The 13284-nt window shown below is 39.9% G+C and overlaps 1 long non-coding RNA gene across 1 annotated transcript; it reads left to right on the top strand.

The window, feature by feature from the left end:
• The first annotated feature begins 1799 nt into the window (after positions 1–1799).
• On the top strand, positions 1800–5161 carry LOC146731490 (uncharacterized). The gene is made up of 3 exons (XR_014927097.1): positions 1800–1900; positions 2289–2522; positions 4954–5161. It is a non-coding gene; the product is annotated as an uncharacterized LOC146731490 (long non-coding RNA).
• Positions 5162–13284: the final 8123 nt, after the last annotated feature.

Genomic DNA, 13284 nt, shown 5'->3' with positions numbered 1-13284 from the left:
ATGTTTCATCAATGCTTTAATCGTTCTTTGATATTTTGCATGCAGCAACTGTGTCATGAGAAAAATAAAATAATTTGCATCAGTCAAATGATTGGATATCAGACCTTATTCGGTATGGGGGGAAAACATTTACAAGAAAAGAAAATACAAAGTAGATAAAGACACGAAATTAAACTCAAGAGCCCCACAATGAAGTGCATACCTAGGATAGTCTTACAAAGTCTCAAAGAGCCACACCACACCACACCGCACCGCACCACACCACACCACACCGCACCGCACCACACCACACCACATCACATCACCAACGGGAAACAGAAATGCTCGTTACAAAAATACAATATAAATCTAGACACCATTAATTCAAAATAAATTTGTACAAATAGATACGAAATGTTTTCACGCACATCAAACTCTGAATTACCTAGCTAATTATCACTAATAATCATTTGTGGTAATTTATTATACTCTGTAAGTGTGTTAATTTCTATTTTACCCATTTCTGATTGGCTTATCCGCATGTCACCGTTAGGTGACCTTACCCCTGTCTTTATGACGGAACTGTTCTGTTTTGGCGTTTTACAATTATGAACTAAAACGAACTAACTCTACCTATTGGTCTAACCTTTGTCTTCGAGTGAGTCAGTTGATCCCCAAGTTTACTTCTCACATTTGCCAAGCGAGAAATTCTCCAACTTATGATCCGAACCAGGTCGATATATTACTTTCCTTTCCCCGAGAACTGAAACTATTCCCCAACTCCGAACTACGACCGGTTACACGTACACGAAGAGGTAGATTAAGGATAAATCTGACCATTTTATTCCGGCTGACTTTAGCTCATCTGAGGTTTCGTGGCTTCTGGGTTCTGCTTTGATTACCACTGTGAGGATCTGTGTAATATTCCGAATGACCGCGAAGTCGCCACACGACGATCATTTTCCTGATAGTTTGATCACTCAAGCTCTAGAGACAGTCTTTGGAAAAAATGGACCCATTTTTCGACAGCAATAATGAAAAAAGAATTTAGGAAATCATAATCTAATTCCATATCTTCTTGATCCGAAGTATCGACAATAGTCATCAATAGTTTTATAGTTAAATGAAATACAGGTATCGTATTAGACGGGCATACAGTCTCTTGTTTATTGTTTGGTGTTTATTCCATTAAACTAAAATATCACGGGAGTGTGTAAATGTCGAAAACCGAGTATACGTGTCGTATCAATTTGAATGAACAAATTACGGAAATAGTCGACCATTGATATTATTTGCATGTGATTGTATCATTGATTGACTATTTTTCTGTCAAGTCGTTAACACCTTTATTAACCTTTTCCACCGAAACCTTCAGATCTTCAAACGTCCAAACAAGATTACCACATGAAGCCTTTAAACTCTAAATGCGCTTTTTGCCGCGTTTAAGAGCACACTACAAAGGTTAAAGCCATGCCACGATGATAAATTATGTGATTATATTCAGAAAGTGTGTTTTGCACATGTAATGAAAGCACTAGTCCAGGTCTATACCAGTAAATGACGCTGGATATAAGACCCCCACGAATGTCTAACACCGTTAATTTTGAAGCAGAGCTCATTTGAGAATTGTTATATGAGCAAAAAAAGACATGGATCTAGCGCCACCATTCGTCGACAGAATGTTCAATCTGCCGTTGATGGCAGTGTAGAACGGCTGTAATTGCACGTACATTTGTAATGTATTAAGTAAATAATGACCAGGGAACCACATTAGTGTGACGTCACTAATTAGTGTATTATGGCGCGTACACCCTAGGCATTGTTTAAAACTGCGTGGCAAGGGCGTACATCATGGCTCATCCATATGTTAGTGAATAAATATTTGTCAGGTACATTTCGGTTTGTCTCATACTCACCCAAGGTAGGGATAAATATTTAATAACATTCTCGCTGGCTATGAATTTGTATCATTATTGAAAATGCGTGTTTTCATTTCCCAAAGATGAGCGAATAAGATTGTAATTGTAATTACAAAATTGGGTCAAACATATGTCGTTAAAATGTCTTTGTCTTCACGAGAGTGTGTACTAAAAACAACGGGTTATAAAACATATGTGAAACACATCGATAACCTTAATGGACGTTGTCAAGGAGAGCACCGACGTTTTAAACATTCGAACATGTCAATGAAGGAGTACTGTTCCGACTGTGAATATAGGTCGGCGGTTCATTATCCGTGACGTCACTCGTCACGATATACCTGTACATACTGACCTGGTGAACAGTATGTCTGTTTTCGTTATTTACAGTTCAGGTCGTTGTTTACAATCTAACTCGGCTGACAATCTCCAAAACGATCCTCTTTCGCTATACAAAGCCTAAGGGCGACGAATCTTGTAAACGGAGACGATGATACACTCTCAAGAGTAACTGACGATGACGTAGCATGACGTCATTACCCATCCGACGTGGAGGACTGGAAATGCCAATGTTATGCACGAGCGTCATTGGTAGAACCCAAGCTGTATGTATACGTGAGACAGGTAAACATTTTTACAATACGATTATCGTTTGTATCATATGCTGTATCTACTCTAAACAACAATACCACGCTACTACCAGGCTGCAATGAATCAGCCTGTAGTGTGTGATATGGATTCAAATACAATCAACAATAACACTCGGTTTTCAGACGCAATAAATTTTAAAATCAAATAAAAGGTCAATTAAACTGAAATAAAATAAACAAAACAAAACAACAACGCATTAATTGTTCAGTGAACGTAACATGCCATCATTACCGACGCTCATTATTTTGTGACCATTCTCATACAGACAATTGTATGTATTCCTATCTCTGTACATTGCTATCCAAAGTAACACGATTACTGTAACGTATGTTTTGTAATGAACATTATGTATTCCTATCTCTGTACATTGCTATCCCAAGTAACACGATTACTGTAATGTATGTGTTGTAATGAACATTATGTATTCCTATCTCTGTACATTGCTATTTCAAGTAACACGATTACTGTAATGTATGTGTTGTAATGAACATTATGTATTCCTATCTCTGTACATTGCTATCCCAAGTAACACGATTATTGTAATGTATGTTTTGTAATGAACATTATGTATTCCTATCTCTGTACATTGCTATTTCAAGTAACACGATTACTGTAATGTATGTGTTGTAATGAACATTATGTATTCCTATCTCTGTACATTGCTATCCCAAGTAACACGATTATTGTAATGTATGTTTTGTAATGAACATTATGTATTCCTATCTCTGTACATTGCTATTTCAAGTAACACGATTACTGTAATGTATGTGTTGTAATGAACATTATGTATTCCTATCTCTGTACATTGCTATCCCAAGTAACACGATTATTGTAATATATGTATTGTAATGAACATTATGTATTCCCATCTCTGTATATTGCTATCCCAAGTAACACGATTATTGTAATATATGTATTGTAATGAACATTATGTATTCCTGTCTCTGTACATTGCTATCCCAAGTAACACGATTATTGTAATATATGTATTGTAATGAACATTATGTATTCCCATCTCTGTACATTGCTATCCCAAGTGACACGATTACTGTAATGTATGTGTTGTAATGAACATTATGTATTCCTATCTCTGTACATTGTTATCCCAAGTAACACGATTACTGTAACGTATGTGTTGTAATGAACATTATGTATTCCCATCTCTGTACATTGCTATCCCAAGTAACACGATTACTGTAATGTATGTGTTGTAATGAACATTATGTATTCCTATCTCTGTACATTGCTATTTCAAGTAACACGATTACTGTAATGTTTGTGTTGTAATGAACATTATGTATTCCTATCTCTGTACATTGCTATCCCAAGTAACACGATTATTGTAATATATGTATTGTAATGAACATTATGTATTCCCATCTCTGTACATTGCTATCCCAAGTGACACGATTACTGTAACGTATGTGTTGTAATGAACATTATGTATTCCTATCTCTGTACATTGTTATCCCAAGTAACACGATTACTGTAACGTATGTGTTGTAATGAACATTATGTATTCCCATCTCTGTACATTGCTATCCCAAGTAACACGATTACTGTAATGTATGTGTTGTAATGAACATTATGTATTCGCATCTCTGTACATTGCTATCCCAAGTAACACGATTACTGTAACGTATGTGTTGTAATGAACATTATGTATTCCCATCTCTGTACATTTCTATCCCAAGTAACACGATTACTGTAATGTCTGTGTTGTAATTAACATTATGTATTCCTAAATTTGTACATTGCTATCCCAAGTAACACGATTACTGTAATGTCTTTGTTGTAATGAACATTATGTATTCCTATCTCTGTACATTGCTATCCCAAGTAACACGATTACTGTAATGTATGTGTTGTAATGAACATTATGTATTCCTATCTCTATACATTTCTATCCCAAGTAACACGATTACTGTAATGTCTGTGTTGTAATTAACATTATGTATTCCTAAATTTGTACATTGCTATCCCAAGTAACACGATTACTGTAATGTCTTTGTTGTAATGAACATTATGTATTCCTATCTCTGTACATTGCTATCCCAAGTAACACGATTATTGTAATGTATGTGTTGTAATGAACATTATGTATTCCCGTCTCTGTACATTTCTATCCCAAGTAACACGATTACTGTAATGTCTGTGTTGTAATTAACATTATGTATTCCTAAATTTGTACATTGCTATTCCAAGTAACACGATTACTGTAATGTCTTTGTTGTAATGAACATTATGTATTCCTGCCTCTGTACATTGCTATCCCAAGTAACCCGATTACTGTAATGTATCTATTGTAATGAACATTATGTATTCCTATCTCTGTACATTGCTATCCCAAGTAATATGATTACTGTAATGTCCAATTTCCTAAATTTGTACATTGCGACCGTAGGTACGTTGAGCTATATGACCGGCGTCTGAATGAATGGATGTCTGGATGAAGGAATTCGGGCGACTTTTTCCCCCAAACCACTGAACCATTTGAGTTGTTGAATGTAGATGGAAACTTGTTAATGAAAAAGCGATGTGCAAAAACAATATGCAAATCAGCTATCAACAACTATAATGGTGATACTACAGTGAGGATATTGATAGTGCACATGCATGCATGCATGACCTCTGTCAGATTTTTGTTAATTTCATGACGATATCTCCAATTCTCAGTTATTAGTGAATATTTTCGACTACTAGCTTTACTGTAATGTAACTAATTGATTTGATACTTGTATGTTCATTTCGTGTCGATATCATCAATTCTCTATTTTAGTGAATATTGTTGTCATTTTAGTGAAAATGCTGAATTATTTTGATACATGGCATGGTTTGAAACAATGATAACAATTACAATTGCCATAGCAACAGCCATTTACCATGGTTGCGATTTAGAACATTGTGGTATCAATAACCATAGTAAATTACTAATATATCACCATATAGAACATTATCAACTTTGTTTTGGGGATGACACTCTACAACGACATTGGAGCTATTTCGACTGTAACATCGCTTGTTTTAGAGAGGGGTAAATTAGTAAAAACACAGATGGGTAGAACTATCATGCAAATTACTTGTATATGTGGCTCTTCACTACTGGTATCTCAAGAGCTACTAGTCTAATCCATTACAACCGAGTATATCGCTGTATAGAAATAATTCTATACCTGATAATGTTTTGGTGAAAAATACTAAATCTAAATCTGCAAATCTGTTAGTTAAATTATTGTCTATTATCCCAAGAACCAATCATTATATTTCAATAATGCTTTGTGATAATACACAGACCTAATAAGGCTTCAGTGGAAATCAGTGCATTTTACTAATATATAATAGTGTTATACACTCGTTTTTACCAAAAAAAAAACAAAAAAAAAAACGTTAAGTGACAGCCCAATTGACCTATTTTATATTTCTGTACACCGCTTTCCTAAGTAAAACGATTAGCGTAATGTTTGTATTGTAATGTATATATTATGTATATGTATAGTAACGCGATTACCGTGAGATATGTGTTGTTATTTACATTATGTATTACCGCGCGTTTAAATTGCTATCCGTTGTAACACTGTGTCTGTAATGTATGTGTTGCTATGACATTATGTATTTCCATTTATGACCAATACTTTCTTTAGTAACACGATTACCGTATTGTGTTGAACTAAAGCTTGGTTGGTATAGCACAATTGTTTGGGAGCTATATGAGAGGGTGTTTCAGGAGTCATATAGGAGGGTGGCTCTATTACTCTATTCATATTTGGCTTATACGCCCAGTAGGTGTGTGTGTGAACACTGCCTAAATTTGGTTGACATTCCGTTGTTTTTGATGTACGTCAAGTGCATCTGTGTCATATGGTCACATATTGCAACTGTTGCACCAAGAGGTCACACATGTTCGTAAATCGTGTGTTTCCGTTTGCGTGACTGAACGAATAATGGATCATCTCAGATTTCCGCGCAGTATACGCGCGTATACCGTGAAAAGACAGGGAAACGGTCCCATTAAAAAATATATATTTTGAAGAGTATGAACAATTGGGTCAAGGGCTTTAATATTGGTGAAATTGATGAAATTAATATAGACTTAACAATCCACATTTGTCTTCTACATAATATTATTATGGATCTATGGATATTGTTGTGTGATAATTAGTCACGTGACCACTGTTTCTAACTTTATAATAATTCATATTTGTACATCATAATTACAAAGACCTCTTCTTCGCGTATCGCATCGTAAGTAAACAATTTTACTCATCGAATTTTGTTTTTATGTATAAAATGTGTTCCTTGATGCAAACTTATCCGAGGCTGAAACTCAACCGACTAATGTTTGAAGCCTCGCATGATTGCGTGAAAGAATTTGTGTAGCCGGGATTTGAGTCGACAGCACACTTTAAACACGTGTCTCACGTGACTAGAATAATACTAACGTGTTATGCCAAGTGTAAAGGAATGTGACACAGCATGTGTGTAATTTGTAAATGCATCGTCCCCTAACATGCCTGTCATTTCTTTCATTGAAGCTTATGCCTCCAAAATAGACCTTCTATATTAGTACATGTTCGTTGTAAGTGTGTGAATGGTATGTATTGGAGGCTATCATAATGCTCACAAAGCGTGACGGTGTGGATGGGACCTTATTCAGAAATAGGACGCACGGGTACGTAGATATGTACTTAGAACCGACGACTGTCTAATATTCACCAGTACAATACTGCGACAATAAGAAATAATTCAGTGTGCTAAACCTATCCCGTATGCCAATAAATAAATACACTAAGAATATGTGAACTAATGAAAAGACGAAAAAGAAACGTACTAATAACTAATTTTCTTGGGTACTGAGGACATAATCCGTGAACGGCAACCACAAAGAAAAAATATATGTCTTTTGTATAACTGGTGTCTATATTCAAAATTAGTTGTCTTTCACTGAGCTTTCAGCCTAAATTTATGTCAATACTATTCGTCCAAAGCTTAGCATCTGCTTTTTGGTGAAAACAAAACACAGCCAGGGATACCCATGGGAGAAGTTGCCACTGTAATTCGAAAGGTGAAGGTCAAAAGGCTCACTGCCGTTACTAATATGGAATATGGCGATTATATAACTAGATCCCGTCTCGTATGATATTAGGAAGAGGTCCAGTCATGGGTCAGTTATAGCAGCTAGCATGGGTACGGGTCAGGTCCAGTACAATGTCGCAAGTTACAGTGGAGAACTGACGGGGGGGGGGGGGGGCGTGTACCAGTATGGAGTCGAAACAATCAATATGTCCCCAAATGCGAAGTGTGGCGGTCGGGAAAATCAATATGTCAATAAAATGTGACCAGTGTGGTGTTGGGACAGTCAATATGTCCATAAAATGTGACCAGTGTTGGGTCGGGACAGTCAATATGTCTATAAAATATGACCAGTGTGGTGTTGGTACAGTCAATATGTCTATAAAATATGACCAGTGTGGTGTTGGGACAGCCAATATGTCCATAAAACATGACCATTGTGGTGTTGGTACAGTCAATATGTCCATAAAATCTGACCAGTGTTAAGACGGGACAGTCAATATGTCCACAAAATCTGACCAGTGTTGGGTCGGGACAGTCAATATGTCCATAAAATGTGACCAGTGTTGGGTCGGGACAGTCAATATGTCCATACAATGTGACCAGTGTGGGGTCGGGACAGTCAATATGTCCATAAAATGTGACCAGTGCTGGGTCGGTTCAGTCAATATGTCCATAAAATGTGACCAGTGTGGGGTCGGGACAGTCAATATATCAATAACATGTGACCAGTGTTGGGTCGGGACAGTCAATATGTCCATAAAATGTGACCAGTGTGGGGTCGAGACAGTCAATATGTTCATAAAATGTGACCAGTGTGGGGTCGGGACAGTCAACATGTCCATAAAATGTGACCAGTATGGGGTAGGGACAGTCAATATGTCCACAAAATGTGACCAGTGTGGGGTCGGGACAGTCAATATGTCCATAAAATGTGACCAGTGTGGGGTCGGGACAGTCAATATGTCTATAAAATGTGACCAGTGTGGGGTCGGGACAGTCAATATGTCCATAAAATGTGATCAGTGTGGGGTCGGGACAGTCAATATGTCCATAAAATCAGACCAGTGTGGGGTCGGGACAGTCAATATGTCCATAAAATGTGACCAGTGTTGGGTCGGGACAGTCAACATGTCCCTAAAATGGACCAGTGTTGGGTCGGGACAGTCAATATGTCCATAAAATGTGACCAGTGTTAGGTCGGGACAGTCAATATGTCCATAACATATGTCCAGTGTTGGGTCGGGACACTCAAAATGTCCATAAAATGTGACCAGTGTTGGGTCGGGACAGTCAATATGTCCATAAAATGTGACCAGTGTGGGGTCGGGAGTATCAATATGTCCATAAAATGTGACCAGTGTGGGGTTGGGACAGTCAATATGGCAATAAAATGTGACCAGTGTTGGGTCGGGACAGTCAATATGTCTATAAAATGTGACCAGTGTTGGGTCGGTACAGTCAACATGTCCCTAAAATGTAACCAGTGTTTGGTCGGGAGAGTCAATATGTCCCTAAAATGTGACCAGTGTTGGGTCGGGACAGTCAACATGTCCCTAAAATGTAACCAGTGTTGGGTCGGGAAAGTGAACATGTCCCTAAAATGTGACCAGTGTTGGGTCGGGACAGTCAATATGTCCCTAAAATGTGACCAGTGTTGGATCGGGACAGTCAATATGTCCCTAAAATGTGACCAGTGTTGGGTCGGGACAGTCAATATGTCCCTAAAATGTGACCAGTGTTGGGTCGGGAAAGTCAATATGTCCCTAAAATGTGACCAGTGTTGGGTCGGGACAGTCAATATGTCCCTAAAATGTGACCAGTGTTGGATCGGGACACTCAATATGTCCCTAAAATGTGACCAGTGTTGGGTCGGGACAGTCAACATGTCCCTAAAATGTGACCAGTGTTAGGTCGGGAAAGTGAACATGTCCCTAAAATGTGACCAGTGTTGGGTCGGGACAGTCAATATGTCCCTAAAATGTCACCAGTGTTGGATCGGGAAAGTCAATATGTCCATAAAATGTGACCAGTGTTGGTCGGGACAGTCAATATGTCCCTAAAATGTGACCAGTGTTGGGTCGGGACAGTCAATATGTCCCTAAAATGTGACCAGTGTTGGGTCGGGGCAGTCAATATGTCCATAAAATGTGACCAGTGCTGGGTCGGGTCAGTCAATATGTCCATAAAATGTGACCAGTGTGGGTTCGGGACAGTCAATATATCTATAACATGTGACCAGTGTTGGGTCGGGACAGTCAACATGTCCATAAAATGTGACCAGTATGGGGTCGGGACAGTCAATATGTCCATAAAATGTGACCAGTGTGGGGTCGGGACAGTCAATATGTCCATAAAATGTGACCAGTATGGGGTCGGGATAGTCAATATGTCCATAAAATGTGACCAGTGTGGGGTCGGGACAGTCAATATGTCCATAAAATGTGACCAGTGTGGGGTCGGGACAGTCAATATGTCTATAAAATGTGACCAGTGTGGGGTCGGGACAGTCAATATGTCCATAAAATGTGACCAGTGTTTGGTCGGAACAGTCAATATGTCCATATAATGTCACCAGTGTTGGTTCGGGAAAATCAACATGTCCCTAAAATGTGACCAGTGTTGGGTCGGGACAGTCAATATGTCCATACAATTTGACCAGTGTGGGGTCGGGACAGTCAATATGTCCATATATTGTGACCAGTGTGGGGTCGGAACAGTCAATATGTCCATAAAATGTTACAAGAATTGGGTCGGGACAGTCAATATGTCCATAACATGTGACCAGTGTGGGGTTGGGACAGTCAATTTGGCCATAAAATGTGACCAGTGTTGGGTCGGGACAGTCAATATGTCCCTAAAATGTGACCAGTGTTGGATCGGGACAGTCAATATGTTCATAAAATGTGACCAGTGTTGAGTCGGGACAGTCAACATGTCCCTAAAATGGACCAGTGTTGGGTCGGGACAGTCAATATGTCCATAAAATGTGACCAGTGTTTGGTCGGGACAGTCAATATGTCCATAACATGTGTCCAGTGTTGGGTCGGGACACTCAAAATGTCCATAAAATGTGACCAGTGTTGGGTCGGGACAGTCAATATGTCCATAAAATGTGACAAGTGTGGGGTCGGGAGTATCAATATGTCCATAAAATGTGACCGGTGTGGGGTTGGGACAGTCAATATGGCAATAAAATGTGACCAGTGTTGGGTCGGGACAGTCAATATGTCTATAAAATGTGACCAGTGTTGGGTCGGTACAGTCAACATGTCCCTAAAATGTGACCAGTGTTTGGTCGGGAGAGTCAATATGTCCCTAAAATGTGACCAGTGTTGGGTCGGGACAGTCAACATGTCCCTAAAATGTAACCAGTGTTGGGTCGGGAAAGTGAACATGTCCCTAAAATGTGACCAGTGTTGGGTCGGGACAGTCAATATGTCCCTAAAATGTGACCAGTGTTGGATCGGGACAGTCAATATGTCCCTAAAATGTGACCAGTGTTGGGTCGGGACAGTCAATATGTCCCTAAAATGTGACCAGTGTTGGGTCGGGACAGTCAATATGTCCCTAAAATGTGACCAGTGTTGGGTCGGGACAGTCAATATGTCCCTAAAATGTGACCAGTGTTGGATCGGGACACTCAATATGTCCCTAACATGTGACCAGTGTTGGGTCGGGACAGTCAACATGTCCCTAAAATGTGACCAGTGTTTGGTCGGGAAAGTGAACATGTCCCTAAAATGTGACCAGTGTTGGGTCGGGACAGTCAATATGTCCCTAAAATGTCACCAGTGTTGGATCGGGACAGTCAATGTGTCCATAAAATGTGACCAGTGTTGGTCGGGACAGTCAATATGTCCCTAAAATGTGACCAGTGTTGGGTCGGGACAGTCAATATGTCCCTAAAATGTGACCAGTGTTGGGTCGGGGCAGTCAATATGTCCATAAAATGTGACCAGTGCTGGGTCGGGTCAGTCAATATGTCCATAAAATGTGACCAGTGTTGGGTCGGGACAGTCAACATGTCCATAAAATGTGACCAGTATGGGGTCGGGACAGTCAATATGTCCATAAAATGTGACCAGTGTGGGGTCGGGACAGTCAATATGTCCATAAAATGTGACCAGTATGGGGTCGGGATAGTCAATATGTCCATAAAATGTGACCAGTGTGGGGTCGGGACAGTCAATATGTCCATAAAATGTGACCAGTGTGGGGTCGGGACAGTCAATATGTCTATAAAATGTGACCAGTGTGGGGTCGGGACAGTCAATATGTCCATAAAATGTGATCAGTGTGGGGTCGGGACAGTCAATATGTCCATAAAATGTGACCAGTGTGGGGTCGGGACAGTCAATATGTCCATAAAATGTGACCAGTGTTGGGTCGGGTCCGTCGACATGACCCTAAAATGGACCAGTGTTGGGTCGGGACAGTCAATATGTCCATAAAATGTGACCAGTGTTAGGTCGGGACAGTCAATATGTCCATAACATGTGTCCAGTGTTGGGTCGGGACACTCAAAATGTCCATAAAATGTAACCAGTGTTGGGTCGGGACAGTCAATATGTCCATAAAATGTGACCAGTGTTTAGTCGGGAGTATCAATATGTCCATAAAATGTGACCAGTGTGGGGTTGGGACAGTCAATATGGCAATAAAATGTGACCAGTGTTGGGTCGGGACAGTCAATATGTCTATAAAATGTGACCAGTGTTGGGTCGGTACAGTCAACATGTCTCTAAAATGTGACCAGTGTTGGGTCGGGAAAGTCAACATGTCCCTAAAATGTGACCAGTGTTGGGTCGGGACATTCAATATGTCCATAAAATGTGACCAGTATTGGGTCGGGACAGTCAACATATCCCTAAAATGTGACCAGTGTTGGGTCGGGAAAGTCAACATGTCTCTAAAATGTGACCAGTGCTGTGTCGGGACAGTCAATATGTCCATGAAATGTGACCAGTGTTTGGTCGGGAGAGTCAATATGTCCATAAAATGTGACCAGTGTTGGGTCGGGACAGTCAACATGTCCCTAAAATGTGACCAGTGTTGGGTCAGGACAGTCAATATGTCCCTAAAATGTGACCAGTGTTGGATCGGGACAGTCAATATGTCCATAAAATGTGACCAGTGTTGGGTCGGGACAGTCAATATGTCCCTAAAATGTGACCAGTGTTGGCTCGGGACAGTCAATATGTCCCTAAAATGTGACCAGTGTTGGGTCGGGACAGTCAATATGTCCCTAAAATGTGACCAGTGTTGGGTCGGGACAGTCAAAATGTCCATAAAATGTGACCAGTGTTGGGTCGGGACAGTCAATATGTCCCTAAAATGTGACCAGTGTTGGCTCGGGACAGTCAATATGTCCCTAAAATGTGACCAGTGTTGGGTCGGGACAGTCAATATGTCCCTAAAATGTGACCAGTGTTGGGTCGGGACAGTCAATATGTCCATAAAATGAGACCAGTGTTGGGTCGGGAAAGTCAACTTGTCCCTAAAATGTGACCAGTGTTGGGTCGGGACAGTCAATATGTCCCTAAAATGTGACCAGTGTTGGGTCGGGAAAGTCAACATGTCCCTAAAATGTGACCAGTATTGGGTCGGGACTGCCATTATGTCCATAAAATGTGAACAGTGTTGGGTCGGGACAGTCAATATG

The sequence above is a fragment of the Saccoglossus kowalevskii genome, chromosome 18 (assembly GCF_978046115.1).
Source record: "Saccoglossus kowalevskii chromosome 18, keSacKowa6.1, whole genome shotgun sequence".
NCBI lineage: Eukaryota > Metazoa > Hemichordata > Enteropneusta > Harrimaniidae > Saccoglossus > Saccoglossus kowalevskii.
The sequence above is the reverse complement of the archived record's forward strand: the minus strand, read 5'-3'. Positions and strand labels throughout refer to the sequence as shown.